Raw genomic sequence first — 17,369 nt, forward strand, 5'->3', positions numbered from 1 at the left:
TAATTAGACGGGTTCTGGCAGCAATTCGATCCCAAAATGGCATACCCTAAGTTCTTTCGTCGTCCAGAATAGCTGCGACATTGCTACCAGGTGGAAGAACTGATCATTCTGCTTTGAAATTGCCATTGAACATGCAATTCATTGAAACCCCACGTGCAACATTTCCAAAGCATCCAGCATGGGGAAAAGTATTCCAGAAATGCAAACATATTGTTTAGGATGAATGCAGTATGGCCCACAAAAAATTGCTCGAGACTCTTGATCGACCATTGCAAGATTTGCATGGAAACATCAGACCATTTGGGAACGCATTAACATTGCCTGCAGGAGATTTCAGTCTAACATTGCCTGTAATTCCTCGATGGACACCAGCGGACGAAATAAATACCTGCCTGAAATACTCTACTTTTTGGTGCCACGTAAAGACGTTAAAATTAAGTACAAATATGCGTGTCCAGCTGCAAAACGACCCATCAGCTCAGATATTCTCACATCAGTTGCTGGAAATTGGGAACGGAAACGTGCCGGTTGATCTGACCTCAGGACGAATTTCATTGCCTCATAACTTCTACAATTTAGTGACATCAAAAGAAGAATTCATTGAACAATTATTTCCCAATATTCAAACCAATTATATGAATCACGATTGGCTGAGAGAACGAGCTATTCTTGCGGCCAAAAACAAAGACGTTTACGACCTTAATATTATTCAGTCTAACATTCAAAGCGAAGCAGTCATATACAAGTCCGTCGACACTGTTGTGGAAGCAGATACAGCGGTTAATTATGCAACAGAATTTTTTAATTCACTCGATCAGCCAGGGATACCATCGTACGTAATGCATTTGAAAATCGGCGTGCCAATTATGTTGCGAAATATCAACCAGCCAAAGCTATGCAACGGCACGCGGCTTGCTGTAAAAAAATTATTCAGCAACGTCGTAGAAGCAACAATCTTGACAGGAACTTTCAAAGGTGAAGATGTGCTCATTCTTCACATTCCTATGATTCCAACTGATATGATATTTCAATTTAAGAGATTGCAATTCCCAGTTCGAATGGCGTTTGTAATCACCATCAATAAAGCTTGGGGCAAATCTTTAGAATCTAGTATTTAGATCTAGACACCGATTGCTTCTCACATGGACAGAACAAACAAAATATATTGTATACCCACAAGCATTGTGAAATTAAACTATTAGAAACATGCACTTTCTCTGTTCTTTTTTCTCCAATTTACCAGACTGAGCCACAGCAATGCGTGGCGGGTATAGCTAGTATATTTTATATATATATTATATACATATACATATATATATATATATATATATATATATATATATATATATATATATATATATATATATATATATATATATACTAGTTGATTTTATACCCGCACTGGGTCAGGTGATAATACAATAAAGGTGAAAATATGGGGGGATACATAAGGGATAAATGTGAGGTGAAACAAAGGCTGCAGAAGGCTTATTGGCCCATACGAGGCAGCTCCTATCTAAACACAAAGATTAATCCAGTGTAATTGGCCTATTATGTTGGACATTGTCTTCTGTGTTGGCATCGATATGTTCTTGTCTTGTCCTTACTCTCATGGTGGGTAGAGTAAATAGTTCTGTGATTTGGGTGTTCATGGTAGGTCGCTCTATTCTTATGTGAATTGCCTCAAGAATTTGTAATCTTCTTGCATCTTGGGTTTTGTCTATTATGCAGGTATTCTTGTTCAACATTTCTCTTGTTAGAGTAATGTCATGGGCTTGTCTCATGTGATTCCTAGGGGCACCAGATTGAAGATGGCATGTCAAACGCCTCGTCAGCTTGGTCGACGTCATACCTATGTACTTACATTGAAGGTTACATCCTTCGTGGGGGCAAGTGTACATGTATACAACGCTTGACTGCTGTAGAGGGTTCTCCGTCGGCTTCGGGCTGTTTTTGATAAGGAGTTCGGAAGTCTTCTTGGTTTTGTAGAATATTATCAGGTTTATGTTTTGGTTAGGAGTAGTGCTTTTTACTCCTTTACGGATTATTTCTTTCATTATTCTTTCCTCTTTTATATGTTCACTGTGCATGGTTGATTTGTAATAGAATTTTATTGGGGGTGTTGTGGTTTCTGTTCTAGGTTCTGAATTATACCAACGGTCCAAGTGTCTTCTTATAGCAGCGTTTATTTCCGCGTTGCTATATCCGTTGTTCACCAATACCTGAGTTACTCTTTCACACACTCTACTCACGTTGCTCCATTCAGAGCAGTGGGTAAGCGCTCAACGAATATAAGCATTGAGAACACTGGCTTTGTATCTTTGGGGGCACTCACTTCTACCGTTCAGGCATAATCCTATGTTGGTGGGCTTGGTATATACCAACCCGTTCTCGCAAATTTAATAAGTCAATATTGACTTATTAAATATGTGCATAGGTGACATACTTAACATAATTGATACCCTTAAAAAGATTCATAGAAAACACCGACCTTACCTAACCTACTTAGTATGTTAAAATAAGCATCTTATTGCTTCGTAATTACAATTATTACCTAACCTATAATAGGTATAGGTTAAGTAATAATTGTAATTACGAAGCAATAAGATGCTTATCTTAAGATACTAACAAGGTTAGGTAAGGTCGGTGTTTTCTATGAATCTTTTTAAGGGTATCTATTATGTTTAGTATATCACCTATGCACGTAGTTAATAAGTCAATATTGACTTTACGAATTTGCGAGAACGGGTTGTATATACGTTGGTGCTTAAAGAGGTTCCTGTTTTTGTTATTAGTACATCCAGGAATGGCAGACTTATTTTCACTATTTTCATGTGTAAATCGGAGTACTGACTCTCTCTCTAGGTGTCTTTTTAGGTCAATTAGTTCATCTGAGTCTTTTACTATTACGAATATGTCATCTACATAACGGCAGTATACAGTTGGTTTTTGTCTGCTACTGAAGACCCTATCTTCGATGGTTCCCATATAAATATTAGCAAATAAAACTCCTAAGGGGGAGCCCGTTGCTACTCCGTCTATTTGTAAATACATGTCTCCTTGTGGACTGATGAAAGGGGCTTCCTTTGTACATGCTTCGAGAAGACTTTTCAAGTGTGGCTCAGGTATGTCTAATTTGGGGGTGCTCTCGCCTGTCTCTGCCCAGTCGACACAACCATAGGAATGATACTGGACAGAGTATACAGAGACGAGAGCACCCCCAAATTAGACATATGCCTACTATATACATGCCACACCTGTGACAGCAAAAAACATGCTTTTTTTGGAAAAACAGCACCTTCTGTAGGACGTAAGAGCAACACACGCTGTAATCTCCGAAAGTTCTTCACCGATTGCTTTGAAATTTTGACACGTTCCATTCGAATAGGTGCAAGTTTTTATATACATACTAATTAGATGCCACACCTTTGAAAGGTAAAACATGCATTTTTGGAAAAACAGTGCCATCTGTTGCAAATAAGAGAAACACACGATATACAAAATATGTTACCATTCTATTTCAATGTTTCTGATTGCATTGATAAATTGAATTTTCATAGATTTTGATATATTTTCATTTTGATTTAATTATTTTGTGTGACGTTGCATTGGAATTGAGCTGTATTGTTTATCCATGAAATAAACAGTATGTAAAGCTTGTTTGTTTGTTTTTTCATTTTTATCATTTCGTTTTTTACCTGTTCTTCTTATCTTTCAGTGCAATTGGTGGTGAATTTGAGCTTTGTCGATTGATCTGCGTTTGATTTGAAATATTTCGTTAGTATTTTTTGTTTTTGTTTTGAAAACAATAAAATGGACAACACGTTTATTTCACAACTGCAAATGTGCAACAAACAGCTATGAATCCACTGGCTATAACGTTAACTGCTTTATGTCAAAATGACGCATTTGCGAAAACACTGCTGTATTTGGAAATAGCTACGTATTACACATGGAATGCCAGTAGAAAATCATTTGAACCACGCAAACGAAGAGACCGAGGTGACGGACAACCTGACATTCAAATAAACTACGATAGGCAGACCGTACATCCCAATCAAGTTGAATGCTTCTTTCTTTGCATGCTGTTGGTAAATGTGCCTGGTCTAACGTATTTCTAGCCATTGAGATTTGTCAACAGCGTAACACATGCCACTTACCGTAGTGCATGACAAGCTCGGAATTAATTAGAGAACGACCGACACTGGGATGTATGCATTTATGACGAGTCCAACACGTCATATCCAAATCAAATTCATGCATTGTTTGCAATCATATTGACAGCCTGGTCTCCATCTCCAACAGAGTTATGGGAGAAATATAAATCGCACATGGCTGAAGATATTATCCGTCGAATACGAAGGAAAATTCATATATGAACATGGATTTCACAGCAGAAATCTACAACGAAGCTTTGATAATGATTGAAGATTTGTGCTTAGAAATCGCGAACAAAGTTCTAAATCAATTGGAAATGCCATCACCGAATCGATCTGCTGCTGCATCGTTCGATGTAGAATTGCGTCGTGAACAAAATTACAACACGGGTGATCTGTTGTCGTATGTGCAATCAAATATTCATAAGCTAACGCTTGAGCAAAAAGACATTTACAATCAAATAATTAAAACTGTCAATAACGGGTTTGGAGAAATCTTCTTAGATGCGCCAGGAGGAACTGTCAATCCTTCCTAATTAGATTGATTCTGGCAGCATTTCGATCCCAAAATGGCATAACCTTAGCTCTTGCATCGTCCAGAATAGCTGCGACATTGCTACCAGGTGGAAGAACTGCTACTTCGATTTGAAATTGCCATTGAACATGCAATTCTTTGAATCTCCCACGTACAACATTTCAAAAGCATCCGGCATGGGAAAAGTATTGCAGAAATGTAAACTTTTTGTTTGGGATGAATACACAATGGCCCACAAAAAATCGCTCGAGGTTCTTGATCGATCATTGCAAGATTTGCGTGGAAACATCAGACCATTTGTGAACGCATTAATATTGCTTGCAGGAGATTTCATGTAAACATTACCTGTAATTCCTCGATACAAGTCCGTCGACACTGTTGAGGAAGCAGATGAATCGATTAGTTATCCAACAGAATTTTTGAATTCACTCGATATGCCAGGGATACCATTACATGTACGGCAATTGAAAATCTGCGAGCCAATTATCATGTTCGAAATATTAATGAGCTAAAGCTTTGCAAGGCCACGCGCCTTGCAGTTAAAAATTAATCAGCAACGTCGTAGAAGCAACAATCTTAACAGGACCTTTCAAAGGTGAAGATGTCCTCATTCCTCGCATTCTTACGATTCCAACAGATATGCCATTTCAATTTAAGATATTGTAATTTTCAATTCGATTGACATCTGCAATCACCATCAACAAAGCTCAAAGGCCAATCTTTAGAATTATGCAGTTAAGATCTAGACATGGAATGCTTCGAAAAGGGACAATTATAATTTGCGTGTTTTAAAGTTGGTAAACCAGACAATCTCTATCTCCACAGACAATGAAACAACAACAAATATTGTATACTCTCAAGCATTGTGAAATTAAACATATTAGAAACGTGCACTCTCTCTTTTCTGCCTTTACCATTTAACCAGACTGAGCCACAGCAACGCGTGGCATGGCGTGTACAGCTAGTCTATATAAATAAAAATGGAAATGTTCATTTGTTCAAAATCGCTAATCTCTGAAAGTAAGTAATTATCAAAAGAAGGCACCAAACCGGGAAGGCTATGTAGCACCATCAAAGACGCAAAATAATCAGAGGGCACTAAATATCACCAAGGATGCCAATACGAGAACAAAAACGCATAAGGCGAACGATATCAAAAGTATCCGAGTCACCAAGAATTCTATCGAGGGACAGGTGACCGCGAGGGGCGGTCGGAAAGCAAGACATACGCTCGTCCTGGAAGTCAGGACATTCAAGAAGGACATGCACGACCGTAAGAGGGACAATGCAACTAGGACAATAAGGAGCAGGGCGGCGCTCCATCAAGTGAGCATGGGTTAAGCGAGTATAGCCAATACGCAACCTCGCCAGAGCTGTTTCCCACCGCCGGTTACGGTGGAAGGAGGACTGCCACGGGGAAACACAACATTTAAGAGTACGTAGCTTGTTACCAGTAACAGACAACCAAGAAGCCTGCCAACGGGTAAGGACTGAGGAATGGATAACCGGGTAAAAGTCGGAATACGGAATGCCCTTACGAGAGATGGGACAAGAGCGGACAGCTTCCTTGGCGGCAGCATCCGCACGCTCATTTAAAGACACACCAATATGGCTGGGAACCCAACAAAACTCAACCGACTTAAATTTACTGTGAACGAGAAACAGCCAATGCTGGATCTCGACAACCACTGGATGAACTGGATTAAAGGACCCGAGAGCCATGAGGGCACTACGAGAGTCAACAACAACTACAAAGGAAGACTGACAACGAGAAAGTAGGAGACGAAGAGCATAGAGAATAGCATAAAGTTCCGCTGTAAAGATGCTAGTCTCCGGAGGCAAGCGACACATATAAGTGCGATCAGGAAAAACAACAGAGTAGCCAACACCGTCCGCTGACTTAGACCCATCGGTGAAGACAGAAACGGAGCGGGAGTGAGAAGAAAAGTGCTCGAGGAAAAGGCGTTTTAGAACTGTAGGAGGGGTAAAAGCTTTAGTGATACGGGTCAAGGATGTACAAAACCGCGGAAGAGGGACCCTCCACGGGGGCAAAGAAGGAACAACACGAGGAGAAACATCAGAAATACGAACGGAAAGAGAATCCTGCAGGCGAGATAACCGGACAGAAAGAGGGAGGTGGTGAAGAGGAACAGGAACCGCAGGAGGGGTAAAAGTTAAAGCACGACAGAGGCGAGAGGAAGGATGTTGCAAGGCCCGCGCAAGATAGCGAAGACAGTAGCGATCACGGCGGTCCTGGAGAGACAGGAAGCCAGTGTCAACATACAAGCTAAGGACGGGAGTCGAACGAAAGGCACCAGAACTGAGGCGCAACCCAGAATGGTGCAAAGCATCAAGACGGCGAAGAGTAGAAGGAGAAGCAGACGAGTAAGCAGGGCAACCATAATCGAGCTTAGACAGGACGAGAGAGGAATGTAAAGCAAGGAGAGTGCGCCTATCTGCCCCCCAAGAAGTATGGGACAAGACCCGAAGGAGGGTAAGGGCCTTAGAGCACTCAACACGGAGGTAAGAGATATGGGGAGACCAAGACAAACGAGTGTCAAGGAATAACCCCAAAAGCTTCGCGGAATCTTTGTATTCAAGGGGATGACCATAAAGTGACAAAGAGGGACGAAGAACAAACCGTTTCCGCGTAAATGTCATGGCACAAGTCTTAGAAGTAGAGAACTTGAAGCCATGATCAGTGGCCCAAGACTACACGGCATCAATTGCAAGTTGAAGCCGGCGTTGAAGGAGAGGCGAATCATCACCCTGATAACAAAGGGTAAGATCATCGACATAGAGAGCGGAGAAGACACCAGAAGGAAGAGAGGAAAGAAGACCATTGAGGGCAACCAGAAAGAGTAGTGCTCAGAACACTACCCTGGGGCACACCTTCGTATTGCTGAAAAGAGGGAGAGAGAGCGGTACCAAGGCGCACCCGAAAGGAACGACGAGAGAGGAAGCTGCGGAGAAAGAGAGGGAGATGACCACGAAGGCCAAAAGAATGAAGTTGAGATAGGATATGATAACGCCAAGTGGTGTCGTAAGCCTTTTCCAGGTCAAAAAGGACGGCAACAACGGAGGTCTTCGCAGCAAAAGCAGTACGAATATAGACCTCCAAGTTCACCAGGACATCTGTCGTGCTGCGGCACTTGCGGAAACCAAATTGAGAAGGGGAGAGGAGGTGATGGTGTTCCAGGAACCACATCAGACGAACGTTAACCATACGTTCAAAGAGTTTGCAGACACAACTTGTGAGAGCAATAGGGCGAAAGTCCTTAGGGGAAGTACCCAGAGACCCCGGTTTGCGAATAGGGAGGACAACGGCATCGAGCCAGTCCTCAGGGACTGACGACGACTCCCAGATCCGATTATACAGACTCAGTAAATACTGAGACGTGCTCGGAGGGAGATGGCGAAGCATCTCATAATGAATACCATCGGAGCCCGCCGCCGTAGAACCGCAGAGGGCCAGGGCAGAACGAAGTTCAGAGAGAGAGAAGGGATCATTATAGGGAAGCTGAAGATGAGTGCAGAAATCTAAAGGACGAGACTCAAGGACAGGTTTACGAAGAAGGAAAGATTGGGGAAGATGAAGACCAGAGCTAACAGAAGAAAAGTGGGAACCCAGTGCGGAAGCGACCTGCAACGGGTCCGCCACAAGAGTATCATGGAGGTGAAGGACCGGTGAAACATCGGGAACGAACTTACCCGCTAAACATCGGGAACGAACTTACCCGCAGTCTTGCGGATACGCTTCCAGATCTGGGCCAGAGGGGTTTCGGACATAATTGTTGAGACATAAGATGCCCAACATTCACGTTTAGCCGTACGGATGGCCCTACGGGCCACCGCACTCGCTTTCCGAAAGAAAAGAAAAGAATCGGTCGTCTGCCTACGGCGGTGCCTCTTCCAGGCTGCACGCTTACAGCGGACAGCCCGAGCACAGTCCGCATTCCACCAGGGAACGCACTTCCGTGGACCCCGAGAGGAAGAGCGAGGAATAGAGCGGAGGGCAGCGTTGAAGCGTCATGAAAAAGGAGGAGAGCGCGAGAGAGAGGCAGAAGGGAGAGGTCAGAGAGAGCAGCACTGAGGGTAAATAGGGTCCAGTCTGCCTTAGCAAACTGCCACCTAGGTAAAGAGAGGGAAGGGCGAAAAGAGAAAAAGGAAACAAGGATGGGGAAATGATCACTTCCATGGAGGTCATCAAGAACCTGCCACGTGAAATCTAAGTAAAGAGAAGAAGAGCAGAGAGAAAGATCAAGACAAGAAAGGGTGTGAGTCCGAGAGTCAAAATGAGTGGGCTCACCAGAATTCAGAAGAGACAGGGAAGAAGATAGGAGAAACGGCTCAAGGAGGCGACCCCGGGTATTCGTCAGAACGTCACCCCAAAGAGAATGACGACAATTGAAGTCACCCAGCAGGAGCACAGGCTCCGGCAAGGAGTCTAGGAGGTGTTTCAAATCAGGAAGAGAGAGCGGGACACTCGGGGGGAGATAAATGGAACAAACTGTGTACCATTTCCCCACAAAGATACGAGCAGCAGAACAATGGAGAGGCGAAGGAAAAAATAAAGGAACAAAGGGAACATCTGCACGAATCAAGAGAGCAGAAGAATTAGAAGCCCCAGCAATGGCTGGGGGGGGGAGAGAAAGGAATAGCCACGAAAACGACCAGGACGAGCACCAAGCATTGGCTCCTGGAGACAGACACAAAGGGGCGAAAACCGCGAAATCAGAAGTTGGAGTTCGAGGAAATTGGCGTAATAACCTCGAACGTTCCATTGAAGAATGGACAACGACGAGAAGAGAAAGGACAAAAACAGAGAACAAGGAAGAAACAAAGGCGAAAGAGCAACAGAGCACGTTAAAGAATATCAGGGTCGGGATCAGGGTCAGCAAAGTCAGGGTTAGGGGGCATGGGTAAACTGAGCAAAGACGGAGGGAAGGAAACGGGAGAACAGATCAGAGGTGGGCGGGCGGGGTCCGGAGGAGGAGGAGGAAGAGGAGGAGACAACGGAGAGGAGCAGTCAAGGACAGCAGTAGGAAGAGGGGGAGTAGAAAGAGGGGAGCGCACCCCAGCAAGAGCAGCAACCGAAAGGGAAGCAGGGGCCAAAGAAACCTCCATAGCAGGAACAGGGGGCGCAACCACTGAAACGGGAGGGGAAGGAGCAACAGAGCCAGAAGTAGGAGCTAAGGAAGAAAGCGAAGCCTTCTTACCCGCCGGGGAAGAGGAAGGAGAGGAGCCAGGCTTACGCTTCTGACTTAAAGAGACAGGTGTCCCAGCAACTACGTACCGGGCAACGGATTCCAGTGTCTCAACAGGAGAAGCCGAACGAGAGCACACACGACGGCCGTTAGGAGAGCGATGGACATCCGCCTGCACTGACAGGCGGCGGGGAGAGCCGATAGATGGAGGAAGAGGATGGGAAGGAGGATCGGAGGGGGACGAGGAAGAAGACACAGGAGACATGACAGACCGGGTTGAAAGAAGGGGAACCCCAGACAGAGGACCAGGAGGGGGACCCCTCGGGAAAGAACTCAAAGGAACAGAGGAGGGGGCAGTGGGCGTATCAGGGTCCAAGGCCCAGAAACGGTTGAGAGTCTGAGGAAGGGGGGAAGGACGAGGAGAGGAAGAGTGCAACACGCGAGCATAAGAGATGTTAGTATAAGGCGGGAGCCGGCGAACCTGGCGCCTCGCCTCAGGAAAAGACAAACGCTCCCGGTGCTTCAGGTTAAGGACGGCCGCCTCAAGCTTGTAATGGACACAGGCACGGGAGAACGTAGGATGGGCCTCACCGCAGTTGAGGCAGCGAGCTTGGGGAGAAGTGCACTCCGACTTAGAGTGACCTTCACTCCCACACAAAGGACAGAGAGAGACAGTCCCAGAGCAGCGGAGGGCACCATGCCCAAACCTCCAGCACTTATTACAAAGTCGAGGAGAAGGAATATACTCCTGGACAGAGCACCTAGCACCAGCAAGAATGACAGAGGATGGAAGGGTCCTACCATCAAAGGTGATCTTCACAACGCGAAGGGGTTGACGGCGACGACCACAAGGGGGACGAGTAAACGAGTCAACCTGGAGGACAGAATGGCCTTGGGCATCAAGGATATGCCGAATATCATCGTGGCAATCCTGCAGATTCCGAACACCGGTTGCAACATGGGGTGGGAGGAGAATAGTGCCAACACTGGAATTCATCTGAACGTTCTTGGAGACCCGAACAGGGATCTCGCCAAGGCAAGATAAGGCAGCCAAGCGGGAAGCCGCATCCTGAGAAGGAGCAGCAACGACACGTGTACCGAGACGAGTGGGGTTGAAAGTAACACACGCATCCACGGAATCTACAAGATGCCGATGGAGGGAGAAATCGTCAGGAGGCGCAGAATCAAGAGGGAGGAGATCAAAGTATTTGGCCCATGAAGCAGGACCAAACAAGGCCTGATACGCATCAGCACTCGAGCGAGTGCGGTTGGGGCGCGAACGGCGTTGAGAACCCCTAGAGAGAGAGGGGTCAAAAGGCGCAGTAGTCACAACGAAAGACTTAGCCACACCAGGGGACGAAGTGGTCACCACCGGGGGCTGGAGGCTCGACCCAACCTCAGAGGAGGGAGGGGAGCTGGGGGAAGAAGTCAGGACGGTCAAAGGAGGAGCAAGGTCGGGGCCCAACGCAGCGGGAGCTACAGAGCCTGGTCTTCCAATACAGGCCGACTCGGGGGCTTGGTCGCCCACCCCACGAGCCTGAGAGGGTACAACGGAAACATTCAACGACATAGAGACGAAAAGTGACAAATTCATCCACGAATGTGCCCCCATACCCACCATGGAGCCACAATTAGAGGCAGGACACCCAACAGGAAGCTATCGCCGATCATGCCGGGGCCCCCTAGGGGTGCGTCGTGAGTATACGCCCCACAAACGCCACCTTAAGAACCGTCAGTCCGTCGAGATCGGGTTCAGCGACGAAAGGGGGATTGACAATAAAAGGTTCCCCTCGCTCGAGACGTCGGGTACTACAGTTCTACGGGTGCAAGAGTATGCCTCCTCAAGCACCCGGGCGTCAAAATAGAAGAAGTCCAAAGAAATAATCCAAAACAAGCAAAAGGTCGGCAGGAAACGACAAGCAGATAGGAGAAGAGGGGGGAGAAAAACGAAACATAAGGAAAAGGAAAAGCGATCCGGCACAATTGGAGAAGACAGCAGCAGGAGTGCAAGGCCAGAAAAGGACAGAGGACTGCCCAACGGAGCATCACACTCCGGCAGCCGTCCACCAAACCCCCTCACGACGCCAACGGGCCGGAAGGGGAGGGGGTAATCTCTGAAAGTTCTTCACTGATTGCTGTGAAATGTTTACATACCGTTCCATTCGCATCCGAGCAGGTTTTTACATACAAACTATATAAGTGTCACGTCTGTGACGGGAAAAACATTCATTTTTTGAAAGACTGTGTTTTTAATGTGTTTATGTGAAGGAAATCTTCAAAACCTCTTTACCTATTGCTTTGAAATTTTGACAAAACGTTGCATTCTATAAGGCGAGTGTTTTTATATACATGCCTCACCTGTGAAAGGAAAAACTTTTTTTTTTTTAACAGAGCCATCTGTTGGACGTAAGAGCAACACACGCTGTAATCTCCAAAAGTTCTTCACCGATTGCTTTGAAATTTTGACACAATGTTCCATTCGAATATGCACGTGTCTTTATATACCTACTATATAGATACCACATCTGTGACGGGTAAAAACATGTTTCTTTTTTAAATTAGCGCGATCTGTTGCACTTAAGAGCAACATTCGCAATACTAAATATGTTACAATTCCATTTCAATGTTTCCAATTGCATTCATAAATTGAATTCTCATAGATTTCGATTTATTTTCATTTTGATTTAATTATTTTGTGTACCATTGCACTGGAATTGAGCTGTGTTTTTACCATACGAGTATAAGTATAGTTAAGTATAAGTATAGATGCCACACTTTTTATAAAGCAGTGCCATCTGTTGCTCACAAGAGCAACATTTACAATACTAAATATGTTACAATTCCATTTCAGTGTTTCCGATTGTATTGATAAATTGAATTGTCAAAAATTTCGATTTATTCTCATTTATTTAATTATTTTGTGTGACAGTGCATTGGAGTTGAGCTGTGTTGTTTACCATACCGTTCATTTCGTGAGTATAGTTTGTTATTTTTTCATTGGTTTTCATTTCATTTTTTAATTGCTATTCTTATTTTTCAGTGATGGGAACATCAGATCATTTGATGTTCCCAATTTTCTGACAAGAAAATCATATCAGATTATTTGGGAATGCATCGGACGAGGGAGTGGGGAGGACGAGGGGAAGGGAGTGAGGGATGGTGGGGTGAATGAGGGGATTGGGGTGGGAGGTAATGCTGGGGAGGACGAGGGAATGGGGGAGTTGGGGGATGGTGGGGTGGAAGAGGCGACTCGGGAGGGGGGAATGGTAGGGAGGGAAAGGGGATGGCGGAGTGGGAGATGATGGGGAGGACGAGGGGACGGTGGAGTGGGTTATCGTGGGGAGGACGAGGGGACGGTGGAGTGGGTTATCGTGGGGAGGACGAGGGGACGGTGGAGTGGGTTATCGTGGGGAGGACGAGGGGACGGTGGAGTGGGGAATGGTGGGGAGGACAAGAGGAAGGGAGAATGGGATTGGTTGGGAGGACGAGGGGACGGGGGAGTGGGGAATAGTTGGGAGGAAGAGGGAATGGGGAAGGGGGAATGGTGGGGAGGACTAGGGGACAGGGGAAGGTTGCTGTGGCGTTGCTGAGCCACAGCAACGCGTGGCCGGGTACAACTAGTATATATATATATAAAAATGGAAATGTTCGTTTGTTCAAAATCGCTAATCTCCTAAAGTTCTTCACAGATTGCTTTGAAATTTTCACACAATGTTCCATTCACATCCGCGCAGGGTTTTTTATACACATATTATATTAATGTCATGTCTGACAAATAAAACATGCTTTTAAAAAAAAAAACTTGAAGAAAATTGAATATACAGATGAACAATGTTACCGTTATTCAAGTTCTTCACACAATAACCTGCACCACACAATGTTCACATGAGCAAGACAGTCCACTGGGACTAAGGTCCACGAAGGAATATGAAACAATAAGCTGCAGCAACACTCACCTCTGTCTTACGTACACCGTCCTCCCTGAAAATATAAAATGATCATAACTAAATATATTATAGTTCGATTACGTTTGAATAGTAATTACTAAGGCGGGTTTTGCTGGTCTTCCAGTCCCCGCAGAGAACCCCACATCGTGACAATGTGTTTCATTATGTACACCATCATTACCACAGTTACCACATTTAGGGTGAAGCTATCTCAACCCAGAGAAAAGTTAAGTGGAGTAAATGATGGTTATAGATAAAATGGAAATTAAATATCCTCCCTAAACCACAAAACTATATTCAGCATTATGGATAAACAAGACCTTACACTCCAGTAACTTGCTGCTCCATAAGACCAGGAACAGTGCTCCATAAGACCAGGAAGAGTGCTCCATAAGACCAGGAACAGTGCTCCATAAGACCAGGGACAGTGCTCCATAAGACCAGGGACAGTGCTCCATAAGACCAGGGACAGTGCTCCATAAGACCAGGGACAGTGCTCCATAAGACCAGGGACAGTGCTCCATAAGACCAGGGACAGTGCTCCATAAGACCAGGGACAGTGCTCCATAAGACCAGGGACAGTGCTCCATAAGACCAGGGACAGTGCTCCATAAGACCAGGGACAGTGCTCCATAAGACCAGGGACAGTGCTCCATAAGACCAGGGACAGTGCTCCATAAGACCAGGGACAGTGCTCCATAAGACCAGGGACAGTGCTCCATAAGACCAGGGACAGTGCTCCATAAGACCAGGAACAGTGCTCCTCGCCCACCACCACACTCCAGTAACTCACCGCTCCATAACACCAGGAAAATAGTGCAAGCTTAAACTCACTCTCTCCTCTCCCCATCCCCCCTCTCTCTCTCTCTCCTCCCCGCCCCCCCCCCCCCCCTCCCTCTCCCTCTCTCTCTCTCTCTCTCTCTCTCTCTCTCTCTCTCTCTCTCTCTCTCTCTCTCTCTCTCTCTTTCCCCCCCCTCTTTCTCTCTCTCCTTTCCCCCCCCCTCTCTCTCTCTCTCCTTTCCCCCCCCCTCTCTCTCTCTCCTTTCCCCCCCCTCTCTCTCTCTCTCTCTCCTTTCCCCCCCCCCTCTCTCTCTCTCTCTCCTTCCTTCCTCTCTCTCTCCTTCCTTCCTCTCTCTCTCCTTCCTTCCTCTCTCTCTCCTTCCTTCCCCTCTCTCTCCTTCCTTCCTCTCTCTCTCTTTCCTTCCTCTCTCTCTCTCTCTCTCTTTCCTTCCTCTCTCTCTCTCTCTTTCCTTCCTCTCTCTCTCTCTTTCCTTCCTCTCTCTCTCTCTCTCCTTCCTCTCTCTCTCTCTCTCTCTCTCTCCTTCCTCTCTCTCTCTCTCTCTCTCTCTCCTTCCTCTCTCTCTCTCCTTCCTCTCTCTCTCTCTCTCCTTCCTCTCTCTCTCTCCTTCCTCTCTCTCTCTCTCTCTCTCTCTCTCTCTCCTTCCTCTCTCTCTCTCTCCTTCCTCTCTCTCTCTCTCCTTCCTCTCTCTCTCTCTCCTTCCTCTCTCTCTCTCTCTATCTCTCTCTCTCTCTCTCTCTCTCCTTCCTCTCTCTCTCTCTCTCTCCTTCCTCTCTCTCTCTCTCTCTCCTTCCTCTCTCTCTCTCTCTCTCCTTCCTCTCTCTCTCTCTCTCTCCTTCCTCTCTCTCTCTCTCTCTCCTTCCTCTCTCTCTCTCTCTCCTTCCTCTCTCTCTCTCTCTCTCCTTCCTCTCTCTCTCTCTCTCCTTCCTCTCTCTCTCTCTCTCCTTCCTCTCTCTCTCTCTCTCCTTCCTCTCTCTCTCTCTCTCTCCTTCTCTCTCTCTCTCTCCTTCCTCTCTCTCTCTCTCTCCTTTCTCTCTCTCCTTTCTCTCTCCTTTCTCTCTCTCCTTTCTCTCTCTCTCTCTCTCTCTCCTTCCTCTCTCTCTCCTTCCTCTCTCTCTCCTTCCTCTCTCTCTCTCTCTCTCTCCTTCCTCTCTCTCTCTCTCTCTCCTTCCTCTCTCTCTCCTTCCTCTCTCTCTCTCTCTCTCCTTCCTCTCTCTCTCTCTCTCTCTCTCTCTCTCTCTCTCTCTCTCTCTCTCTCTCTCTCTCTCTCTCTCTCCCCTTCCTTGAATACTGAATAACGTGTTAATCCAAGGAACCCCCCCCCTCCGCTGTAAGCTATAGGCACACACAAAGGCTCTCACACACACAAAATCACAAACCCATTCACACACTGAACTGCACTGAAACATAAACACACATGCGCACCCACGTGTACACACGCACGCTCGCGAACACACACACACACTACTGGACTTCTACCTAGTGAATCAGCAGGTGGGAGGTGACAACCGATCACCTCGTCATCCAGACATCGTCCTTACTCATCTAGTTGTGTAAGCGGGAGGCTGACTGGTAGGTACCCCTCTCTGGTCAATTATTCAGGTGTACGGGAGTGGGGTAAAATAATATTAAATTCTTGTTCAGTATGTCATATATATTTTAAATCTCAAAGTGGCTCATTTTGGGTAGAGGTTGACACTTACCGGACCCTCGTGGCACACGCACGCATGCACATGCACATTTAGCAGTCTCCGTGGTGTAGTGGTAAGACACTCGCCTGGCGTTCCGCGAGCGCTATGTCATGGGTTCGTATCCTGGCCGGGGAGGATTTACTGGGCGCAATTCCTTAACTGTAGCCTCTGTTTAACGCAACAGTAAAATGTGTACTTGGATGAAAAAACGATTCTTCGCGGCAGGGGATCGTATTCCAGGGACCATAGGATTAAGGACCTGCCCGAAACGCTACGCGTACTAGTGGCTGTACAAGAATGTAACAACTCTTGTATATATCTCAAAAAAAAACAAAAAAACAAAAAAAAAAATATGCACGCACACACACACACTCCCACACACACACGCACACACACACACTCCCACACACACACACACTCCCACACACACACACACACACACACACACACACACACACACACACACACACACACACACCCACACACACACCCACCCACACACACACCCACCCACACACACACCCACCCACACACACACCCACCCACCCACACACACACCCACCCACACACACTCCCCCTACCCTCCCCCTCCCCCCCTCACCCACTCCCCCTACCCTCCCCCTCCCCCCCTCACCCACTCCCCCTACCCTCCCCCTCCCCCCCTCACCCACTCCCCCTACCCTCCCCCTCCGCCCCTCACCCACTCCCCCTACCCTTCCCCTCCCCCCCTCACCCACTCCCCCTACCCTCCCCCTCCCCCCTACCCCCCCCAAGCCCTTCCTCCTCCACCACTCTCCCCATACCAGATCCTCCCAGCTCCCGCTCACCCCAGACCCCACAGGTCCTCCCCAGAGGAGAAGCAGAAGAGAGTTAGTTTCAGGGCAATGTACTCGAACATAGATGGGATCACAAGCAAGGCAAGTGAACTAAGGGAAAGAGCACAAGAAGTGAACCCAGATGTAATTGGACTCGCTGAAACAAAACTCTCTGGAATCATAACGAATGCCGTGTTTCCCCAGGAGCACACAATAGT

General features: G+C 46.5%; 1 long non-coding RNA gene across 1 annotated transcript in view; it reads right to left on the reverse strand.

Annotated features, from left to right (window-relative positions):
* The window catches only part of LOC138373613 (uncharacterized), a 306,568-nt gene that overhangs the window by 264,764 nt on the left and 24,435 nt on the right, over positions 1-17,369 (reverse strand). The window contains exon 2 of the long non-coding RNA XR_011231274.1: positions 13,856-13,880. This is a non-coding gene — a long non-coding RNA (uncharacterized lncRNA). The remainder of the gene's footprint in view (positions 1-13,855; positions 13,881-17,369) is intronic.

This window comes from Procambarus clarkii, chromosome 42, assembly GCF_040958095.1.
Source record: "Procambarus clarkii isolate CNS0578487 chromosome 42, FALCON_Pclarkii_2.0, whole genome shotgun sequence".
In the NCBI taxonomy this organism is placed as follows: domain Eukaryota; kingdom Metazoa; phylum Arthropoda; class Malacostraca; order Decapoda; family Cambaridae; genus Procambarus; species Procambarus clarkii.